Source organism: Chrysochloris asiatica, unplaced genomic scaffold, assembly GCF_000296735.1.
Source record: "Chrysochloris asiatica unplaced genomic scaffold, ChrAsi1.0 scaffold00440, whole genome shotgun sequence".
Taxonomy (NCBI): Eukaryota; Metazoa; Chordata; class Mammalia; order Afrosoricida; family Chrysochloridae; genus Chrysochloris; species Chrysochloris asiatica.
Window position 1 is genome coordinate 737,941 of NW_006408958.1, and position 19,438 is coordinate 757,378.

The 19,438-nt window shown below is 45.0% G+C and overlaps 1 pseudogene; it reads right to left on the reverse strand.

Annotated features, from left to right (window-relative positions):
• Window positions 1-927: 927 nt before the first annotated feature.
• Window positions 928-19,438, reverse strand: part of LOC102812894 — a 75,193-nt pseudogene continuing 56,682 nt past the window's right edge.

Genomic DNA, 19,438 nt, shown 5'->3' on the forward strand with positions numbered 1-19,438 from the left:
TGCTGACTCAGGCTTGGTGGTGGTGTGGGCAGGCTAGACCAGAGTAGAGGTGACCCCTGTCTCCCCTGCAGATTTTCCGTCCATTCCAAGAGCCTGTGGCCACAGCTTGGGTAATGCACTTGGCCTGAGCTGGGCTTTTCTGCAGTTAGAGGTCGGGAGAGCTGGCAAAAGTGACAAGAGATTCTAGGACATGAACCCCCACCAGCACAGTGCACATCCCCTCTCCCTAGAGAGGTCCATAAAACTCATACCTGTTCCCACTTACATACACTCCTAACATACTCATCCTCAAATATACACTCATCCAGCTGCTCAACTCTTCATCATGTCTCCCGTACACACACAATATGTATATAGATATATGTGTACACACACAATGGTCATGGATTACTCTAACAAAGACCGAACACCTATTAAGTATTAGTGTAATGCAGGAAGGAAGGTGGCTTTAGCCTGGGATGGGATAGTGCTGGGGCTTCCTGGAAGTGAAGGTATTACAGTGGGGCCTGGATGGAGGAGAGCAAAGGGGAGGGAAGTCTGGGCAGAGCCAAGGTGGCTAGTTCCATGGGGTGAATAAATGAGGCCAGAGTTCAGTGAGGTTGAGGGGTCAGCATAGGTGACAAAGGCCATGCAGGCCCAGTCAAGTGTTAACTTTTTCTTGTGGAAGGCTCCAAGCATGAGAGTGGCCTGAAGACAATGGGAGAGGGCAGACGGTCACTCTGGGGCCAGGATGGGAGAGTCAGGGAGGGGGCTCTGGTGACAGCCAGGTGGGAGCTGAGCATTTGAGTAGGGTGGATGGAGACCGGCCAGGCTGCGCAGCGTGCAGCACTGCCCTTTACAGTGGCTGGATGGAGACGCTCTGCCAGGCCTCCCAGGGAGCCCAGGGTCTGAACCCCAGGCCCTTACCCTCCCACCCACTGCCCACTCTCACCCACCAGCCCCGGGCACTGACCTCTGCAGTGGGAGCTCCTCCTCCTCCTCCCTGTGAAAGCAGACGAAGCAGAAGGTGGGCATATCCTCTACCCCACAGCCCACAGGCCAGGCTGGGGGCAGCTCCAGGGTGGGACAGGGGTGGGTGGCAGCGGTGGCAGCAGCATCGTTCCCTGCCTGGGCAGGGGTCCCGGAACCAGAGTGCTCCAGGGTCAGCAGCCTGTGGGCTTCAGGACCCCGTGCCTGTTCACCTGCCACCTGTGTCTTTCCACTGTGGTTGCCCGTTGCCTCGGTGGGTGGAAGAGCCCCTGGCTCTGACTGGACTCTCGTCCTGACCCACAGGAGTTTCAGCCCCAGGGCTAGACCTTAGGGAGCAGCTTCCAGTCACCTGTACGCCTGGCGGCTCGCTGGTGAACAGAGGTCTGGCAGGACCCTCACTCCCTCCTGGGGAGTCTTAGGTCCCTTGCTGCCCACTCTGCTGTTGTTAGAAGGAGGACCAGGAGGCCAGATTTGCAGGTGACCTGCCTATCTGTCCAGCTGCCTGCCCAGCGGTCTGCTCTCCTGGACCAACCCTCTCGGCAGTGGGGCTGCTTCCTCTAAGAAAGTTTCTTCTCCTCAGCAGGGCTGGGTGGCCCGGTGGACTCCTGGAGACCCGGGATGGACCTGAAGCTGAGAAGTGGGTGAGAACCAGTGGAAGCTAACACAATGCTAGGATGTCCCCGAGAAAATTCTGGCCCCTGGAGTCCGGGTCCCAGCTCTGGCTCTAACTGGAGGCTCCCTGCGCTCTAGCTCCCTTGCTTCCTTCGACTTCAGTGGCTGCTCTGGCAGATTGGCTGGCTGTGGGTATTAATAGCTCCGCATTCATGCTGAGAAGCTGGGGTTAACTCCTTCCCTGCCAGAGCTGGGAAGGCCAGCAGGCCAGGCCGCCTGGTGAGGGGGCCATGGGGAACAGAGGAAAAGATAGCACTCAAATTCCACCCCCACCCTCGTGGTACCTCAACTCACTGGGTCACCCCCACTTTCCCTTACCCTTACCATTGTCCACTCTGGACTTGGCTCTGTGGCCGACTGACTGGTAAGCAGACACAGCCCCTGATGTGTGTATCGAGCAGCGTGGGCAGCGCTGGGGGTGTCGGGGTGGGAGTGGGGGAACCAGGGTAGGATTTATTTGCTCGACAAATGTTTATTGAGTACTTACTGTGTGTCAGCACTGGGTTGAGCCCTAGGCACACAGCACTGAACAGGAGAAGGTACCCTGGCCTTGATGGGGCATTTGTTTCACTGTGGGGCCCAGTGGGCTTTAGGTTCATCTCCCTGGTTCCGCTGTGTGACAGATTGGTGTTCAGCACTTATAGTGTGGGTCACAGGCTGGCTGTCAATCCAGCCCCCACCCCTATACCCACCTCCTCTGCTCATTGTTCACAGCAGCCCAGGAGGCAACAATAAACAAAGGAAATATAAGTTCAGATTGTGATCAATGCTTATGAAAAACATGAACCAGGAAGTTGTGAGAGAGACACATGGGAAGGTTGGAGGTCAGGGAGACTCCCCCAGGAGGTGACACTGGAGCTGAGACCTGAAGGAGGAAGAAGAGTCTGTTCCAGGAAGAGGGTCAGCAGGTGCAAAGGCCCAGAAGGAAGAACTCTCAGGCAGGTTAGAGGAAGGAAAAGAGGAGCAGAGATCTTTAAACCAGGACTTGAAGAAGTAGTTGAGTTCTCCAGGTGGCTAGTGAGGGACTGTATAGCTTGGACGGGATGGGTGGAGGACAGCAAGGCAGAGAAGAGATCACAATGGCACAGCCAGACAGGAGGAGGGGATGCTTGGAGGAGGAAGGGGGCAGAGATGGGACTTTTGCCTGTTGAGGAGATAGTGGAGTCTTGAGGCTGGGGGCAGAGACTTGGAAGGAAATATTTATGTTGAACTGAATTCGGTGGGCTGGACGGACAAGTGTGGGACTCCTTAGTCAAGAGAGAGTAGGGTCTGGGGCACAGCTGCAGCCCACAGTATATAGCACCTGGAAGTGGGGGTGTACTGCATGGGAGCTGACAGTCACCTTTAGCGCCTTGACAGCTTGGGAGGAATGGGGCTTTTATTATTGGTCCGTCCTAAAGGATGCCTTTTTCTTATTGGTTAGCCTGAGGCGTTCCCTTTTTCTAATTGGTCCATGCAGAAAGAGGGACTTTTTCTGATTGGTTCAAAGGGCATGTGTTCATCAAATGAATCTACTCATCATTCCAGGCATCTTCCTGGCCTCTGGCCTGTCTTGGGAAGTGTGTGTGTGTGTGTGTGTGGTCGTGGTAGGGGTATCTGTTCCAGGCCTCACATTCTCAAAGATCTTTAGATGTAAACGTTGGATGAAATTTCTATGTGTAGTTACAAGTTCAATTTCTGAAAGCTGGCAACATTCATCTAATTAGGCGACCCACAGGTTGGTCTACTCAAAGAGAGGCCTTTAATTGATTGAGTCCCAGAAGAATACTGCTTTCTGACTGGTCTACCAATTTGTTTCTCATTTGCACCCCTTAGGCTGACCTAGAGAGATGACCTAGGAGCCCTGCTACAGACTTGTCTGGTAGTCCCTCTAGTGCGGCCGGGTTTCAGATTTAACTATAGACCAGTTAGTCCGACGCTACACTGTATGGAGGGACAAGGCGACATGGTGACACAACCGGTCTCTCGGCTCTCAGGGAGAGTCTGGGTTGCCTGTCACAGAGATACTGTGTTCCTTTAAGGAGAGGACAGAGATTGCGAGGGTACAAGAGGAAGGGTGGAGATTTAGGGAGGAGGAGCAGAGGGGCAGCCTGGTAAGGTTCCCTGGGTTGGGGGTCAGCAGGGGTCAGGGTGCCCCAGGTCTCTGGGCACCATTTCTCCTCCCCCAGGCCCCACAGGGTTGTCATTTGCACCTGTTAATTATTCAAGATGCAGTTGCTTTGCTTGGTTTTAATGCACTCTGATGGCGTTCTTTAGCTAATGGGGAAAATCGATAGGTTTTAATTCTTAGCGGCTGTGAAGCCTTGTCTGTCTCCTGGTCTGGCTGTTGTGCTGGGGGTGGGGGGCTCACATCCAGTTTTCAGGAGGTTAAGACTTCACCTTCTCCCACCCCTCCGTTCTACCCCCTCTGACTCCAGCCTTGGGACAAAAGGTTAGAAGTTACTATTCAGCTCCCAAGTCTGTGACCTTAAGCCTTAGTCATTCCCAACCCCTGCAAGAGGGCTCTTAAAGCTTCCAGATCTCAGCATCAGATCCATGGGCCAGAAATGACCTTGCTTTGGAGGCTGTAGTTAGACCTGCAACCCTAGGCCTGGTGTTTTGAGGGCCTAAGGGGTCTTTCTTCTGCTCTCCATTCTGGTCATCTTCTTGAGTCCTGGATCTGTCTTGTGGTGTATGGGGGCATCTGACCCAGGACTCATTCCTGAAGAGCCTCAAATACAGGCTTTCGATGTAATTTCTATGTGCAGCTACACATTCAGGCCCAGACAATTTCTGAAAGCCAATCCCAGCTCAGACCACACCCGGTGCCCTCCAATCAATGTTGTACAGGCATCCTGTAATTATCCTGTAAGCAGAACAACTACATTGCACTCACTGTAAAACTTGTGTGTATTTGTTCAAGGTGTGAATTTAGCAAGTGTAAACATTGGAGATACAGCACAGTCTTGATAATGGTGCTTTTTACATTTCTTAATGTTTCCAAAATAAGGAACCTCCCAAAAAAGGAAGAATCCTGAGATGTCAGACCTCACAGATGCCCTACCCACTTCCCAGATAATCGCTGGCCTTTTCCCCCTGGACTCAGGCCCCACCCCCAGCTGGTTGGAAATGCCTTGTCTGTAGGGGCTGGCTGCTGAATTCCTAGTTTAACCACAAGCCTCTGGGGCCTCTGGAGCCCAGGACCCAGGACAGCTGCAACTGCCAGGCCTTAGCCACCCACCCTGTCCACCCAGGCTCCAGCCGGGTGCCTTCATCTTCCTCTTCTTTATCCAGGCCCCAGTGGACACCTGGTCCAACCAGACAAGGGCTTCTGGAACACATGCTTCACAGTGCGGTAGACCTGATTTGAATCGTCCCTCCACCACTTACGTTCCAAGCCCTCCTCCCCTTATTTTCCATTTTGGACTCAGGTGTCCATGGAACATTATAATTCCTGGTCCAGGAAAGACCTCTCCCTTGTTTTTATTCATTTATTTATTTCCTTTTACCCCTATGAATGCTAAAGCTATCAGCTTCATTCCAAATACCAACCTGACAAGACCACTAGAAGACAGGGCATGTAAAATGCATAGGATGGCAGCTAGCACAAAGTAACTGTTCAGTTAAAGGCCCAACTTAATCTCCTGCAGTGAACGTCTACCCAGGGTCCTCTCTCTGGGCTCCCTTTAGCATATGTTTGTAACGTGTCTGGCTGATGTTTTCAAAGTCTTTCATTAAACATCTGAATGATCTGGGACAGAACCTGATCTGACGAGCTCATAGTCTGAGGGGAGATGCGCATATAGACACAACAAGCTTCCATTTCTAATTCAATTCCATTAGTCACCAGTGCACACTCACATGAAAAAATATATATGATGGAAACTGCTAAGGTGAAAAAAGGTAGACCAGACCAATGCATGTCTCAGGGACGAAAAGAAAGGGTCCTACCAGTGGGATTCTTTGTCTAATGGGGGTGAATAAGAGATAGTCCTTTTCTCTCTATTAATTAGGGTACAACTAACCTGCTGTACAAAGAGGCCCCAAATTACTGTGGCTCAAACAAGTCTTCTGACAAATGAATTGTGAATGTATGCCAAAGTTGTACTTTAGATTTGCCATGAGGGAAGAACCTTCTGGCCACTTTGTAGGGACATTTTAGAAGAAGAAGAATGAATACTTATAATTGTCATTAGTCCAGACACAGGCACAAAAGCAAATCTGACTACAGATCATTAGTCCCTGATGGACTGACAGCTGAATGCACGGATGGATGGCTAGCTTCCTAGAAGAGGTCTTAATTGAATTAAAGTTTATCAGAATATTGCTTAAGCATTTAGTCAAGAATGCCAGTGTTTTCCTAGAAGAAGCTTGTAAGTTATCCCACATTTAAAAAAAAAAAAAAGTTACTATGTCACGGATTTATACTTGTAAAGAATGTTGACTTGGCAAATGCTTTATTACATATATCTTTAACACACACAGTTCTACGCCATATTTGGTCCAAGTTTTCTTTATCAGAAGATATGATTTTTTAAGTAAAGAATTATTTGTGTTTTCGGTGGAGGCTTTACACCAGCAGTTTATGCTCCATGGCTGTAGACAGAAATGCAATCAGTCTGCAAAAATGGAATTTAAGAGAATTTATTCAGAAAAAAAATGATTACATCTGGATGTAGACCGACGTTATTTTACATAAGGGAGAACTGATGACTCAAAAATATCAAACACAGACAAGATAAAATTCATGAAACTGTAATGGAGCCACTTGATTGGCTAAATTTTACTTGCGGTCACAAGTAGGATGGGCTAGAGGTGGGGAATTGGCTTTTATTGGATGATGGTATATAAAAAGCTACTGTGGAGGATTTCAGGAACTAACTACAGGAATCTCAAGTGTAGTTTTACAGCTTACAGGAGGGGTCACAAAACATCACTGGGGCAAATTTACACAGCTTCAGTCAGATATCTCAGGAGTGTGCAAAGATTCATCTTGGTACCAAGATCTCGTTTCCCCAAAACAGCTGGTTCATCAAAATCTTTTAAATGGTCTGGGAAACTTCACATAAAGCCAGTTCCAAGACCCTTTCAAACAATTCACTTTTATTACAACTTTGTCATAAAGATATATTCCTTTGACCACTTCAAACAAAAGACAGTTGTGTCCAGATTCTCTTCCTTCCTTAGAGTGTATTTCCTTGGCATCCTGACTTAACCAGAGAGGGAAATAACCTTCTGATTTTATGGCTTTCTTGTTGTTAAGTGCCATTGAGTTGGTTCCAACTCATAGTGACCCTATCTAGGATTTCTAAGGAGCAGCTGGTGGGTTTGAACTATTAAGTTTGTGGTTTGCAGTCGAGTGCTGATCCTACAGCGCCACACTAGGAGTTCAACAGTTAACAAATTGACAGGCTTGTGAGGGAAATTTCTGAAGCTGGGGAAATAGTTCCCCAGGTAGATCAGAAAAGAATCATTTACTTAATAAAAAACTGAGTTAAATTCAATCATTCCATTTTGGTTTAAAAAAAAAAAAGTTTTATGAATTTCTCCTTTACACCAATCAGCAATTTCTACATAATTTGTTCTGTGACATTAGTTACATTCTTCACAATGCATATTCCATTCTGGTGTTCTGTTTCCATTAATTTAGTTTCCCTGCCCCCTTACATTTTCCACTTTGTTTTAAAGTCATCGTTGACCATTTGATCTCATATATGTGTGTTCTGGTAGCGTAATGGTTACGAATCGGGCTGTGAACCACAAGGTCAGCAGTTCGAAACTACCAGCGGTTCCGCGGGAGAAAGATGAGGCATTCTGCTCCCATAAAGATTTACAGCCTCAGAAACCCTGTGCAGGGTGGCTATGAGTCGGAACTGACTCCATGGCACTTAACAACAACAACAACATGTGTGTTTTTTTTAAAAAGGAATACAGTACATATGGAATCCTGGTGTGGCGCCATAGAATAAGCACTCCTCCTCAAGGTCAGTTTGAATCTCAAAGTCAGTGGTTCAAACTCACCAGCCGCTTCTTGGAAGCCCTATACAGGGTTGCTATGAGTAGGAGTCCTGGTGTGGCACTGAGGGTTAATGCGCTGGACTTAAAGTTGGTTTGAACCACAAGGTCAGCAGTTCAAACTCACCAATTGCTCTTTGGAAACCCTATACAGAGTCACTATGGATTAGAATGGACTCAACGGCATTTAACAATAACAGTTAGAGGCCGCTGAGTCGGAAACCAACTTGATGGCACTTAACAACAACAACTACAGTACATTTGGGTGGTAGTTGTTATTTTTTGAGTCCGTTTGTTATTTAACTCCAAGGTTCCAGATTTAAAGAGTATCCAAGGGCAATGGTCCTGGGTAGGCTTCCGTCGCAAGCAGTCTAGTAGTTCTGATTGCTTTGTTTTGAAAGGAATTTGAGGTTCTGTTTCACGTTTTCTCCATAAGGCAGGCTTTTATTTCTCTCTCAGGATTATGGGATTTGCTAAGTGCCATCGAGTTGGTTCCAACTCATAGCAACCCTGTATAGGATTTCCGAGGATCGACTGTGGGTTTGTTGTTAAATGCCATTGAGTAGTCCAGTGCTTTTCCTACAACATCACACCAGGACTTGGGAAAAGGGTAAAATGCAGAATCAGAAACTCAGGATACAGCAGTTTTCTGGTCAGGAACGCGTCTTCTCTGCTGTACTACAGGCATGCCTAGTTCTTAGCCTCATTCTTGTCCTTGGCCTCTCAGCCACATGGCCCCTCGACCTCTCTCTCCCCTGCTCATGCAAATTCTGCTGAGCTCCTTTGTTGTTGTTAAGTGCTGTCACAGAGCGGCCAGTGAACTTAAACTGCCGACCTGACCTTGTGGTTCAAACTGACCTTGCAATCCAGTGCATTAACCCACAGTGCCACAGCTGGACTCCTTTAGCACATTCTGCAAGCCAGCCTCTTGCCCAAAGGCACTTAGCTTTGTTCAGTTCATATGTGGGGAGGCTCTGCTGCTTTGGCACCTGGTGCCGCTGCCTCTGACTGTTCTTTCTTGATGGTCCTGGGATCTTCTGTTCCTGCTTCGGAGACTGGCTCCTTTTAAACGGAGCAGGATGGCAAAACTAACCATGTTAGAGTCCTACACACCCTATTTGCATGGTCATCCTTTGGTGGGAATTGCAAAGCTAACTGCAACGTTGGTGGTTTAAACCTACCAGCCTCTTGGAAACCTTATTCAGGGTCATTCCGATGTTATGTACCTTCTTGATGGCACTTAACAACAACAAAGACTTGAGTTAAAGGGCTTTATTTACATCCCACAGCAAGTAGCAAGTAACTTAATTTGGAGGATGGCACCATGTGAGAAGTACAAGTGGGCTTCAAAAAGTTTGTGGAAAAATGAAATGAAAGGATAATGGAATTTTCCCATGAACTCTTTGAAGCCCCCTCTTATGTGTGTGTGCAAGGGGGCAAGGGTATGAGAGCCACATTTTCCTTTTCTATATTAGGAAGTAAGATCAAAACCAGAAAAATCTAGAAACAGCTTTATTAGCACGTTATTTAGAATCTTGCCATCCAAAGAGTGACCCAAGGAAGCGCAGCAACAGCGTTAGGAAGGCAGGCTCTTAGAACCCACTGCAGACTGGCTGAATCCGAACCTACAGGCTAACAAGAACCCAGGTGACTCAAGTGCTCAAGAGTTTGAGGAGCCTGATTTAGAGACCAGCAAACAGAAGGACCTGCTGAAGGAGTTGAACTCTTTGCCTTTAGAAGAGGAGGGCTGCCATTCAGATGACTGGAGGAGGGACTGCTAAGCCCAGTCCGTTTATCTGAGTTAAATTATGTGGAAGATTTATGTTGCTCAATAGTAGGAAATTATGCCCATAATGTGAAGTTCTGGTGTGGTGCTGTAGGATAATGCACTGGACTGTAAGGTCGGCTTGAACTGCACAGTCAACAGTTCAAATCCATCAACTGCTCCTTGGAAATCCTATAGAGGGGTCACTATGAGTCAGAACTGACTTGACAGCACTTCACAACAACAATGCTCATGGTGTGCAAAACTAGTAATACAGAATGCATGTAAAATCTTCCTCCCAGAGCCCCAGCCTCCCCCGTGTCTTCTCAACAATCTCTAGTGTCCTTCCAGACCATGTCTCTGCCTAGCCAGCCGATGTGTGTACCGTCACCCTGCTGATTTTTCACAGCACATGCAATGACTGTCCTGCATCTTGCATTTTCACACAACACTATCTTGGAGATTGTTCCATGTAAGTACCTACTGTTGTTGTTAAGTGCCATCAAGTTGGTTCCAATCCATAGTGACCCTGTATAGGGTTTCCAAGGAGTGGCTGGTGAATTTGAACCACCAAACTTGTGGTTAACCCACAGTGCCACACCAGGACTCCATTAAGTACTTATAGATTTGCTTAATTTGTTTATAGGTTGCTTTCATAGCCTATTACAGTATGCCTCGCATTGTAATTTACTTAACTACTCCTGTCTTGATGGGAAATTAGATAGTTTCCAGTCTTCCACTGTTAAACACATAAGCATTTTGTAATTGCACTGTAGTACAAGATTAAGGGTCGGGGCTCAGGACAAAATACCTGGGGCTGGAGATGTGAGGCTGCTGCTAAGATCACTCATCTCTCTGCGTCTCACTTTTGGTAGCTGTGAAATGAGGTTTGTAATATTTACCTCTGAAGGTGGTTGTGAGAAATTTGTTCCACAGATATTTAAGTCTTACTATGTGAAGTCCTGGTGTGGTGCTATAGAATAAACACAGGACTGCAAGGTTGGTTTGAATTGCAAGGTTGGCAGTTCAAACTCACCACCCGCTCCTTGGAAACTTTATACAGGGCGACTGTAAATTGGAGTCCTGGTGTGGCGCTGTGGGCTAATGCGTCAGACTGCAACGCCATTTGAACTGCAAGGTCAGTGGTTCAAGCTCACCAGCCACTCCTCGGAAACCCTATAAAGGGTCGTTATGGGTGGGAACCGACTCGATGGCACTTAACAACAACAACAATGAGTCGGAACCCACTTGATGGCACTTAACAACAACAATGTGGCAGGTACTGTTCTAGGCATTGGGGATTCAGCAGTAAGCATAATAAATAGCAATCCCTGCTCTTGTGGGTGTATATTCTGGTATCAGAGGACCTGTACTAAACACGACAAAAGAACATAGTATATGATGACAGATGTGAAGGAGGAAGATAAGGCAAGGAAGAAGGTGAAGCGGGAGAGTGTGGGAGGCTTGCCATTTGAGGTAAGGTGGCCAAGGATGGCCTCATGGATAAAGTGACCCTTGAGAGACACCGATTGAAGGAGGTGAGTGGTGAGCTCTGGACCTACCTGAGGAAAGAACATCTCAGGCAAGGAAAAAGGATGAAGAACTCACTATCTCCCAAGTAAGTCTGTCCTTGGGGACCCAAACAGAATTAGAATCCCTCCTTTGCCAATGGCAGCCCTTCCATCAGATGCTAGCAAAAAGCTGCCCTGTCACTTGGCCCAATGTTGTGGTAAAGTTGCCCCAAAACAGCTGTGACACTGGCCACCACTGAAGAAACCTGGTGGCTGTGGATTCACCAGACCAGTGGAGTCAGTCACTGGCACAGAGGGCTCTGTCTCCAGGTCTGGGTCCTGCCTCTGGAGGGGGATGTGGCAGGCAGGAGGAACCCAGAGAGACAGAGGAAGGCTGGGAATGGTCTTTAGGCAACAGCACCTGGGTGGGTTCAGCTTTGCAAAGAGAGGGCTCACAGACAAGATAGTTGTGTGCAGGTCTTGGGTCTATCACTAGGAGGACTTTGCTGATGTCTCCTACAGAAACCCAAGTATCAGTTCCAGACTTTTTCTGTAGAAATCATGGGGACAACAATCTGATTGGAAGAAGAGTGCTGAAGAGTTTTTCTTGAAGTGGCATTGGCAAAGCAAGCAGGCTGCTTGACTTAAGACTATATTTACTTGGAATGACATTGGAGGTTAGTGACGAGGTGCTGGGAGGGCTAGCATTGCCACTGCCCAGACTCAACGTACAGGGACAGGAAGGATATGCATGCCCTCCTGTCTCTAGCCTGCAGTCTCGCTCTAGCACCCCCATGGCAGAGCCTAGCAGGAAGCAGCTGACACAGCTGAAAGGTGGTTCCAATTCCTGATGAAGCATCCATATCCAAGTGTGGAAGAAGTATTTCAAATTAGTGGGGAAAGATGGGTTACTTGATCATCTTTGGAGAAATATAAAGCTGGGTTCTCATTCACTGGATACCTCACTCTTCAAAGCATAGGAAACAACAGATGGATCAAAGACTTCAAAGCTAAAAACAAAACTATAACAGAATTAGAATCATATCTAAACAAATTTTTAAAAATAACCTAAATAGGAAACACTCTTCCAGCTTATAAACCAAACTCAGAAATTATAAATTACATTATTGCAGCATGGTGAATGACTTGATGTGACCCTTCTAGTCACAGTCTTTGTAACTCCCACCAAATAACTGGGTTGTTGTTGTTAAATGCTATCGAGTAAATTCCGACTCATAGTGACCCTGTATAGGGTTTCCAAGGAGCAGCTGGTGGGTTTGAACTGCCAACTTTTTAGTTAGCAGTCCAGTGCCATACCAGAACTCCAATGACTAGGTTGTTCTTTTGTTGTTGTTAAGTGCCATCAAGTCGATTCTGACTCAGAGTGACCCTGTCTAGGGTTTCCAAGGAACAACGGGTGAGTTTGAACTGCCAACCTTGTGGTTCAAACTGATCTTGTGGTCCAGTGCTTTAGTCCACAGCCTCACACCAGAACTCCTAGGTAGGACTATGTAAATTGTGAGGTGCTTATGACCCAACTAGAGGTTTGGATAGATTGATAATAACGTAATTACATACATGGTACCCCTGTGGGATGGGACCATGCAAATAATAAGTACGGAACTCTAAAGAGAGGATTGGTCAGTTTCCCCATTCTGATAGTTTTAAATGGGGAGTCCTGGTGTGGTGCTGTGGATTAATGTGCTGGACTGCAAAGTCAGCTTGAACAGCAAGGTTGGTGATTCAAGCTCACCAACCACTCCTTGGAAACTTTATACAAGGTCACTATGGGTTAGAACCAACTCGACGGCATTTAATAACAACAAAGTTTCAAAATGAACCATCTAGAAATGGAAATACTGATCTCACTACCATCAAGAAAGAAGATCCAAGAGTAGAGCGCATCCTCTGAACTTGAAATCCTTGTGCTGAACCTCCTTAGTCCAGGAGACAGACAGCTGCAGCATCAGAGATGGTGAGAGATGGTGAGAAGCAGGGGCACAGAAAAAGTGGCAGCAGAACCAAGAGCATGAGACCAAGCAGTGGACTACCCAGCACGCAGAGCAAGAAAGTGGAGCGCTTCCAAGCATCAGGCTTGCTGGCAGAGTGGGTTGTCTCAGAAAACATAATTGGAGGAACTGGGCTTGCCAACCCACGGAGCTAGAGCGGAGCACCTTTGGGCTGAGACTTACTGGCAGAGTGGCGTGCCTTTGAGCATTTATTGTCAGAGCTAAAGCTTTGTAATACTTGCCCAGGCAGGTTACAAAGGCCGAAGGGCCAAGAGAGGTTGAGGACCTGGGTGTGCCCGTGGGCACTTCTGAGAAAAGGCTGGAAAGGAGAACTGTATCCTGAGTGTTTCAGATCCTGAATTGTTACCGGTTACTTACCTATAATCAATGCCATTACTCTGAGTATTGTCTGTTAGTGTCATCATTGCAACAAATTACGGAGGCCAGCAGAGGAGTAGAGCGTGCCATGGGCGGGATAGGAGGTGTTAGAATTAGTAGAGAAGGTTGGAAGTGGAGGCTGGCCTGGCCATCTCCTCAGAGGAATCAGCTTTGGACTGATGCTGATGGGACTCTCCTCCTCCTTCTTTTGTGAAGGTAGAGGAGGTCAGATGGCACTCCATGCCATTTTTGCAGTCGTATAAAAATTTTAAATTTCTATAAAGTACAGGGGTGAGAAGTACAGATGGAAACTCTGTATTTTCTGCAGTAGTTTTCTGTAAGCCTAAAACTTCTTAAAAAAAGAAGAAAAAGAGTCCATTAAAAAATTCTACACAGCCTTTAAAAATACTTAAATATCTAAGTTTAATTGGTAGAGTTGAATTAAACTTATCAATTTTAATTTTGCTGTTATCTGAAATATAAGTAAGTGATATTCTGGGAATTGAAAAAAAGTAAGAAAAAGATATAAAGCAAAGACTGCCACACATAAAAACATATGACAAGTATGTGATTATTTCTGGCAAGGTGTTGGATTAGACAGGTGGGCTCCCCAGGCCCTCTGTAACAAAGACATATGAAACAGATATGGATCATAATCCTGGAGCCCCGAACTGTAAAGGACAGAGTGGATTGAATACTGACTTGAAGGAGAAATCGAACAAGAAAAGTCAACAAGGAGACAAATGAAACTGTGGATTGTCAACTGGCCTGACAGAGCGTGGCCATTTTGAATTTTTGTAAATCACATTCCAGGGCAGCCACCTGATCATCAGCTCTGCCCACCCTGGTAGATGTGACCAGAAAGGTGAAATCTTCCTCTTATTCTCCACACCTTCCTGGTGATCAGAAGTGCGGCTAGCCTCTACCCCACCTACCTGACATTTCATGGCTCCCCGTAACACACAGCTCCTGCTTTGCCTAAGGTCAGAGCTGTGTTCCTGTGGATTGGGTGCCAGATATACACCACCCCTGCATTTGGAGGCAAATGCTCTCAGCCTCCTCAGGCCAGGAGAATAGGCAGTACCAGACTGGGCAGAGTAGCCCCAGCTGCCTTCTGGGCCTAGCAAGTCCTTCTAGAACTAGGGGTCTCCCCCTGACCATGGCCTCCTCCTCAACCAGCAGAGCACACTGACCCATACTGGGTACCCTGTCTCCCACTGTCTCTTTGGTCAGAAGAACACTTAACAACAACAAGAATTATGTGGAACACCATCTGATTGGAATTCCAGAATAAGAAGACCAAAAAAAGCTCAGAGAAATTTTTCAAAGGTTTGTTGGAAGAAAACTTCCCTAACATTACAAAAGAGAAGATATGTATTCAAGAGAATCTCAAATGGGGTAGATCCAAAAAGAAGACCACCAAGACATATCATAATCAAACTTTCCAAAACCAAAGACAAAGTAATAATTTTAAAAGCAGCATGGATGAAATGAAGTTACTAGGAAGGAGAACTACTAAGACGAAGCTCTGATTTCTCAGCAGAAACCATGTAGGTAAGAAGGCAATGGGATGACATATATAAAACTCTGAATGAAAAATAAATTGCCAGTCAATAATTATATCCACCCCCACCCAAAAAAAAAAAAAGAATTATATCCCCAGCAAAATTGTTCCTCATGTAGAATAGCAAAATTAGGACATTCCCAGATAAAGAGAAGTGAAGGGGATTTGTAAAAACTAGACCAACCTTCTAAGAAGTATTAAAGAGAGTTATCTGGAGAGAGATCCAACAACAGTAGACAACAATTTAAGATTAGGCTACATGACAACATCACCAAAACTCTAACCCAGATATAGAAATATCAACAGCAAAACAAAGCTATAAGACTGAAAATCAGGAGTTAGAGATTGTTTTAGGCTGGGTTCTCTAGAGGAACAACACCAATGCTATATACATTATTGTAATTATACTATTATAATAATATATATAGTAAGAGAAGTTTACATCAAGGAAATGGCTCACAATTGTAGAGATGCAGAGTTCCAAGTGCAGGTCAGGCAAACCAAGATTGGTGGGTGGACCCAGAAGGCAGGAATCCCAAGTAGGACAGATCCCAGAGAAGGACTTCGGCACTGGCGCAGGGGCAGCAGTAGGGTGATGGGTGACCAGGGCTTGGGGGGGTCGCACTGCAGAACCAGTGGCATGGAGCACACAAGCCAAGGCAACAGAAACAGGCACGCAGGGGCATCCAGTTTTCCAGACACACTCAACAGGCAGGCCCAACAGGTAAACACACAGTAGAGCAGGCTCAAGTTCAAAGAACTGAACCAGAGGTTGGAGGATGACCCAATGTGAGATCCAGATCCAGTGTGGGGCCAGGGAGGAGTGAGTCTTTCCTGCATGTCCATTATGTTGGGAGCAGGCCACACCCCCAAGGAAACATCCTTTTGATTGATTGGCTGCTCATAGCCAATCATCATAGAGTTAACTATCAACTGCCAAACGACTGGGAATCCTGGCTCAATCAAGTTGACACAGCACCTGTCACAGGGATTTTTTTTTTTCAGATCTTAAATGCCTGCTTTATTCTGTGCTTACACATATTAGGTGTTGGATTTGTTATAGGGTTTACTTTTTAAGAAAAATATTATTTTAAGGGATATTAATTTTTAAATGAAGACAACTACAAAGCAAAAAGAGGGAATACATAATGTAGTTAAGTTGTTGTTGTTATTGCTAAGTGCTTTCCAGTGGGTTCCAACCCAAAGAGACCCTGTATGGGACTTCTGAGGGGTAAATGGTGTGCTTGAACTGCTGACCTTGCACTTCAAATAGACTTTGCAGTCCAGCACACTAACCCACAGTGCCACACCAGGACTTGTGTAGTCATAGAACTTCCAAATGGAGAGAAAGTCAAGATAATTTCAAGATACAAAAGATTATTTTAAACATTGGAAGAAAATAATAAATTACAGGGTAACTTTAAAGAACATGAATAAATCTTATCAAAATAAGAAGAAAATCGTAACAATTCAGTAAACAATAAAACAATGGTAATGAAGGAAATTATAAGACAATCCATAAACAGAATGAGCTCAGTGAGGAAATTCTATGGAACAAAGAAACCAGCAGAATCACAATAAACACAGCAAGGTGACAGCAATACATTCATGCATACCAATAATTATACTGAAAGTAAATGGTTTCAGTGCACCAATGAAAAGACAGTAGCAGAATGCATAAGAAAACAAGATCCATCACTATGTTGTATATAAGAGACACACCTTAGACACAAAGACAAAAGTAAACTAAAAATCAAAGTATGGAAAAGATATATCAAGCAAATGACAATAAAGGAAAAGAACAGGAGTGACTATATTTCTGTTCAAATAGATTTTAAGACAAAAACCAGCATAAGAAACAAATAAGACATTACATAATGATTAAAGGGTCAAACGAACTAGAGGACATAGGCATGATTAATATTTATGCACCCAATGAAAAATACATAAATCAGACTTACACAGAATTTTTAAGCGAAACAGACAACTCTGTAATAATAGTGAAGATTTTAGAACACCATTTTCAATGAAGGACAGAACAACTGGAAAGAAACTCAACAGAGAAGATATAAGGAACACAACAACCAACTTGCCACAAAACAAGAGTACAATAAACATTGTTTTCCAGCGCACAAGAAACATTCTTCAGAATAGACCATATGTTGGGCCTCAAGGCAAGCCTCAATACATTTTAAAACATTGAAATACTAAAAAGCATATTCCTAGATCACAACACTGTAAAATTAGAACTCAACAACAAGAAGATCAACGAGAAAAACCAAATACATGGAAACCGAATACTAGCCTGCTTAAAAACGAACGGGTAATTATTGTTGTTGTGTGCAGTTCAGTCAGTTCCAACTCATAGTAACCCTATATAGGGTTTCCGAAAGCAGCGAATGGGCTTGAACTTCCAATCTTGCAGTTACCAATCCAGTGCTTATCCTACAGTGCTGCACCAGGATTTATAGAAGAAATAAAATGAAATTTAAAAATTTCCTTGAATCAAACATGAATGAAAACACAACATCCCGATACCTTTGTGACCAGCAAAAGTAGTGCTTAGCGGGCAATTCACAGCAGTAAATGCACACATTAAAAAAGAAGGAAGAGAGAAGCAGTGATACCTGAGATGGAGGCAGAGACGATGATGTGGAAAGATGGAGCAGTTGGGGACTTTAGACACAGGGAGGGAGAGGGCCTGTGTGCTGACGACCGGGAGGCAGGCTTGTAGTGTATACCCTTTGGATGGTTGGTGATGCATAAAGGGGATTGTAACCATGGCAATGAAACGATATTCAATAGGATGAATGTAAAACTAATGTTCTCCCATGTAAACTATCACATAATTTACAATAAAACATTAAAAAAAAAAAAGGAAGAGCAAGAACCAACACCTTACACATCCCCAATAATTCATAAAAAGAGCAGCAAAATAATACTGGTCACAAGAAGACGAGAAACAAGAACGACTGCACAGAAATAACTGAAGCAGAAAACAGAAAAACAGTAGAAGCAGCAACAAGACTAGAGGTGGGTTCTCAAAGACTCAGTAAAATCAACAAACCATTGGCAAATTTAACAAAGGAAGCTGAAGACACCTATGAAGTGTATAAGAAATGAAATGGGTGATGTGACAACTGCAGCAACTGAAATAAAAAGGATAAGGACAGAATTGAAACCTAGAAGAAATGAACAAATTTCTAGAAACACACTATTGTTGTTGTTAAGTGCTGTCGAGTTGATTCCGACCCATAGCGACCCTGTGTAGAGTTTCCAAGGAGCAACTGGTGAGCTTGAACTGCCGAGTTGCAGTTCAAAGGGCTTTGCAGTCTGGTGCATTAACCCAGAGCGCCACACCAGGACTCCAGTACCTAACTAAATTAACAGACTTGTGTTAAAAAAATTTTTGAGCAGATCCATCACAAAAATAAGAAATTGAATAGTTCATTAAAAAAAACAAAAATACTAAAAACTCCCAACAACAAAAGTTTTGTCCCAGGTGGCTTCACTGGTGAATTCTACCTAATGTTCAGAAAAGAGCTGAGGGCAATTCTATTCAAACTATTTCAGAATATAGAAAAAGAGGGAATACTCGTGAATTCAGTTTATGAAATGAGCATAACCCTGACACCAAAGCCAGGCAAAGGCATCACTAAAAAAGAAAATTATAAACCAATAGATCTTCATGAACATAGACGTAAAAGACTCTCAGCAAGATCCTAGACAACAGAATCCAATCACATACCAAAAATGTATGTATATCAGGTAAAGTAGAGGCAAGATGGCAGAGTAGGCAGACATGCTAAGCAGACCCTCTGCAACAAAAACAGGGGAGTCCAAGTGAAATCTATATAGATGGTGATCCTGGACTCGTGAGCTTCAAAAGATAGAACAGAGAGGTGCATTGAGTGCCAACTGGAAAAGGAAACCCAAGAGAAGAAGCAAAACAGAAAAAAACGGTGGCCTGTCAGCTAGTGTGGAGCGGTGTGGCCATCTTGGGTTTATGTGCATGGCCATTGATACAGTGGCCTGCAGACATAGGACTGGGCTGGAGGTTGGCAGCAAGAGAAGTGTGGTTCTCCCTCGTTCTATGCCCTCCTGGTAGCTGGGGGCATGTCTAGTCTCTGCCCTTGCCAACCCAGCAGTCAGTGGCCCCCCACTCCTGTGCAGTCTCGGTTCTATCTGGAGTCAGGCACTGAGAGAGACACCTCTGCTTCTGAGGCATGTGAACCCACCCAAAATTATGCTATGCAAACAGCAAAAAGAGAACAACATTCATACTTCCAGTCTCTATCACATCCGCCTGAAAACACACCAACATACAATCATCAATTAAATATAAATACAATGACACCACAAAGTCTCAGAGAAAACAGACAGCTTCAGCTGACATGAAGAAACAAGACAAGAGTGCCTCAAACAAATGACCAAAGCACAGAGTCAGAAACTATAATGCCAGAAATTATATCAGAACTACTTTATAAGGAATTTTTAAAAAAACAAACTTTAGATACCTTCAGAAGGTTGAGAGGAAGGTCGAGGAAAGCAAGGAGAACATAGAAAAAATTTTAGA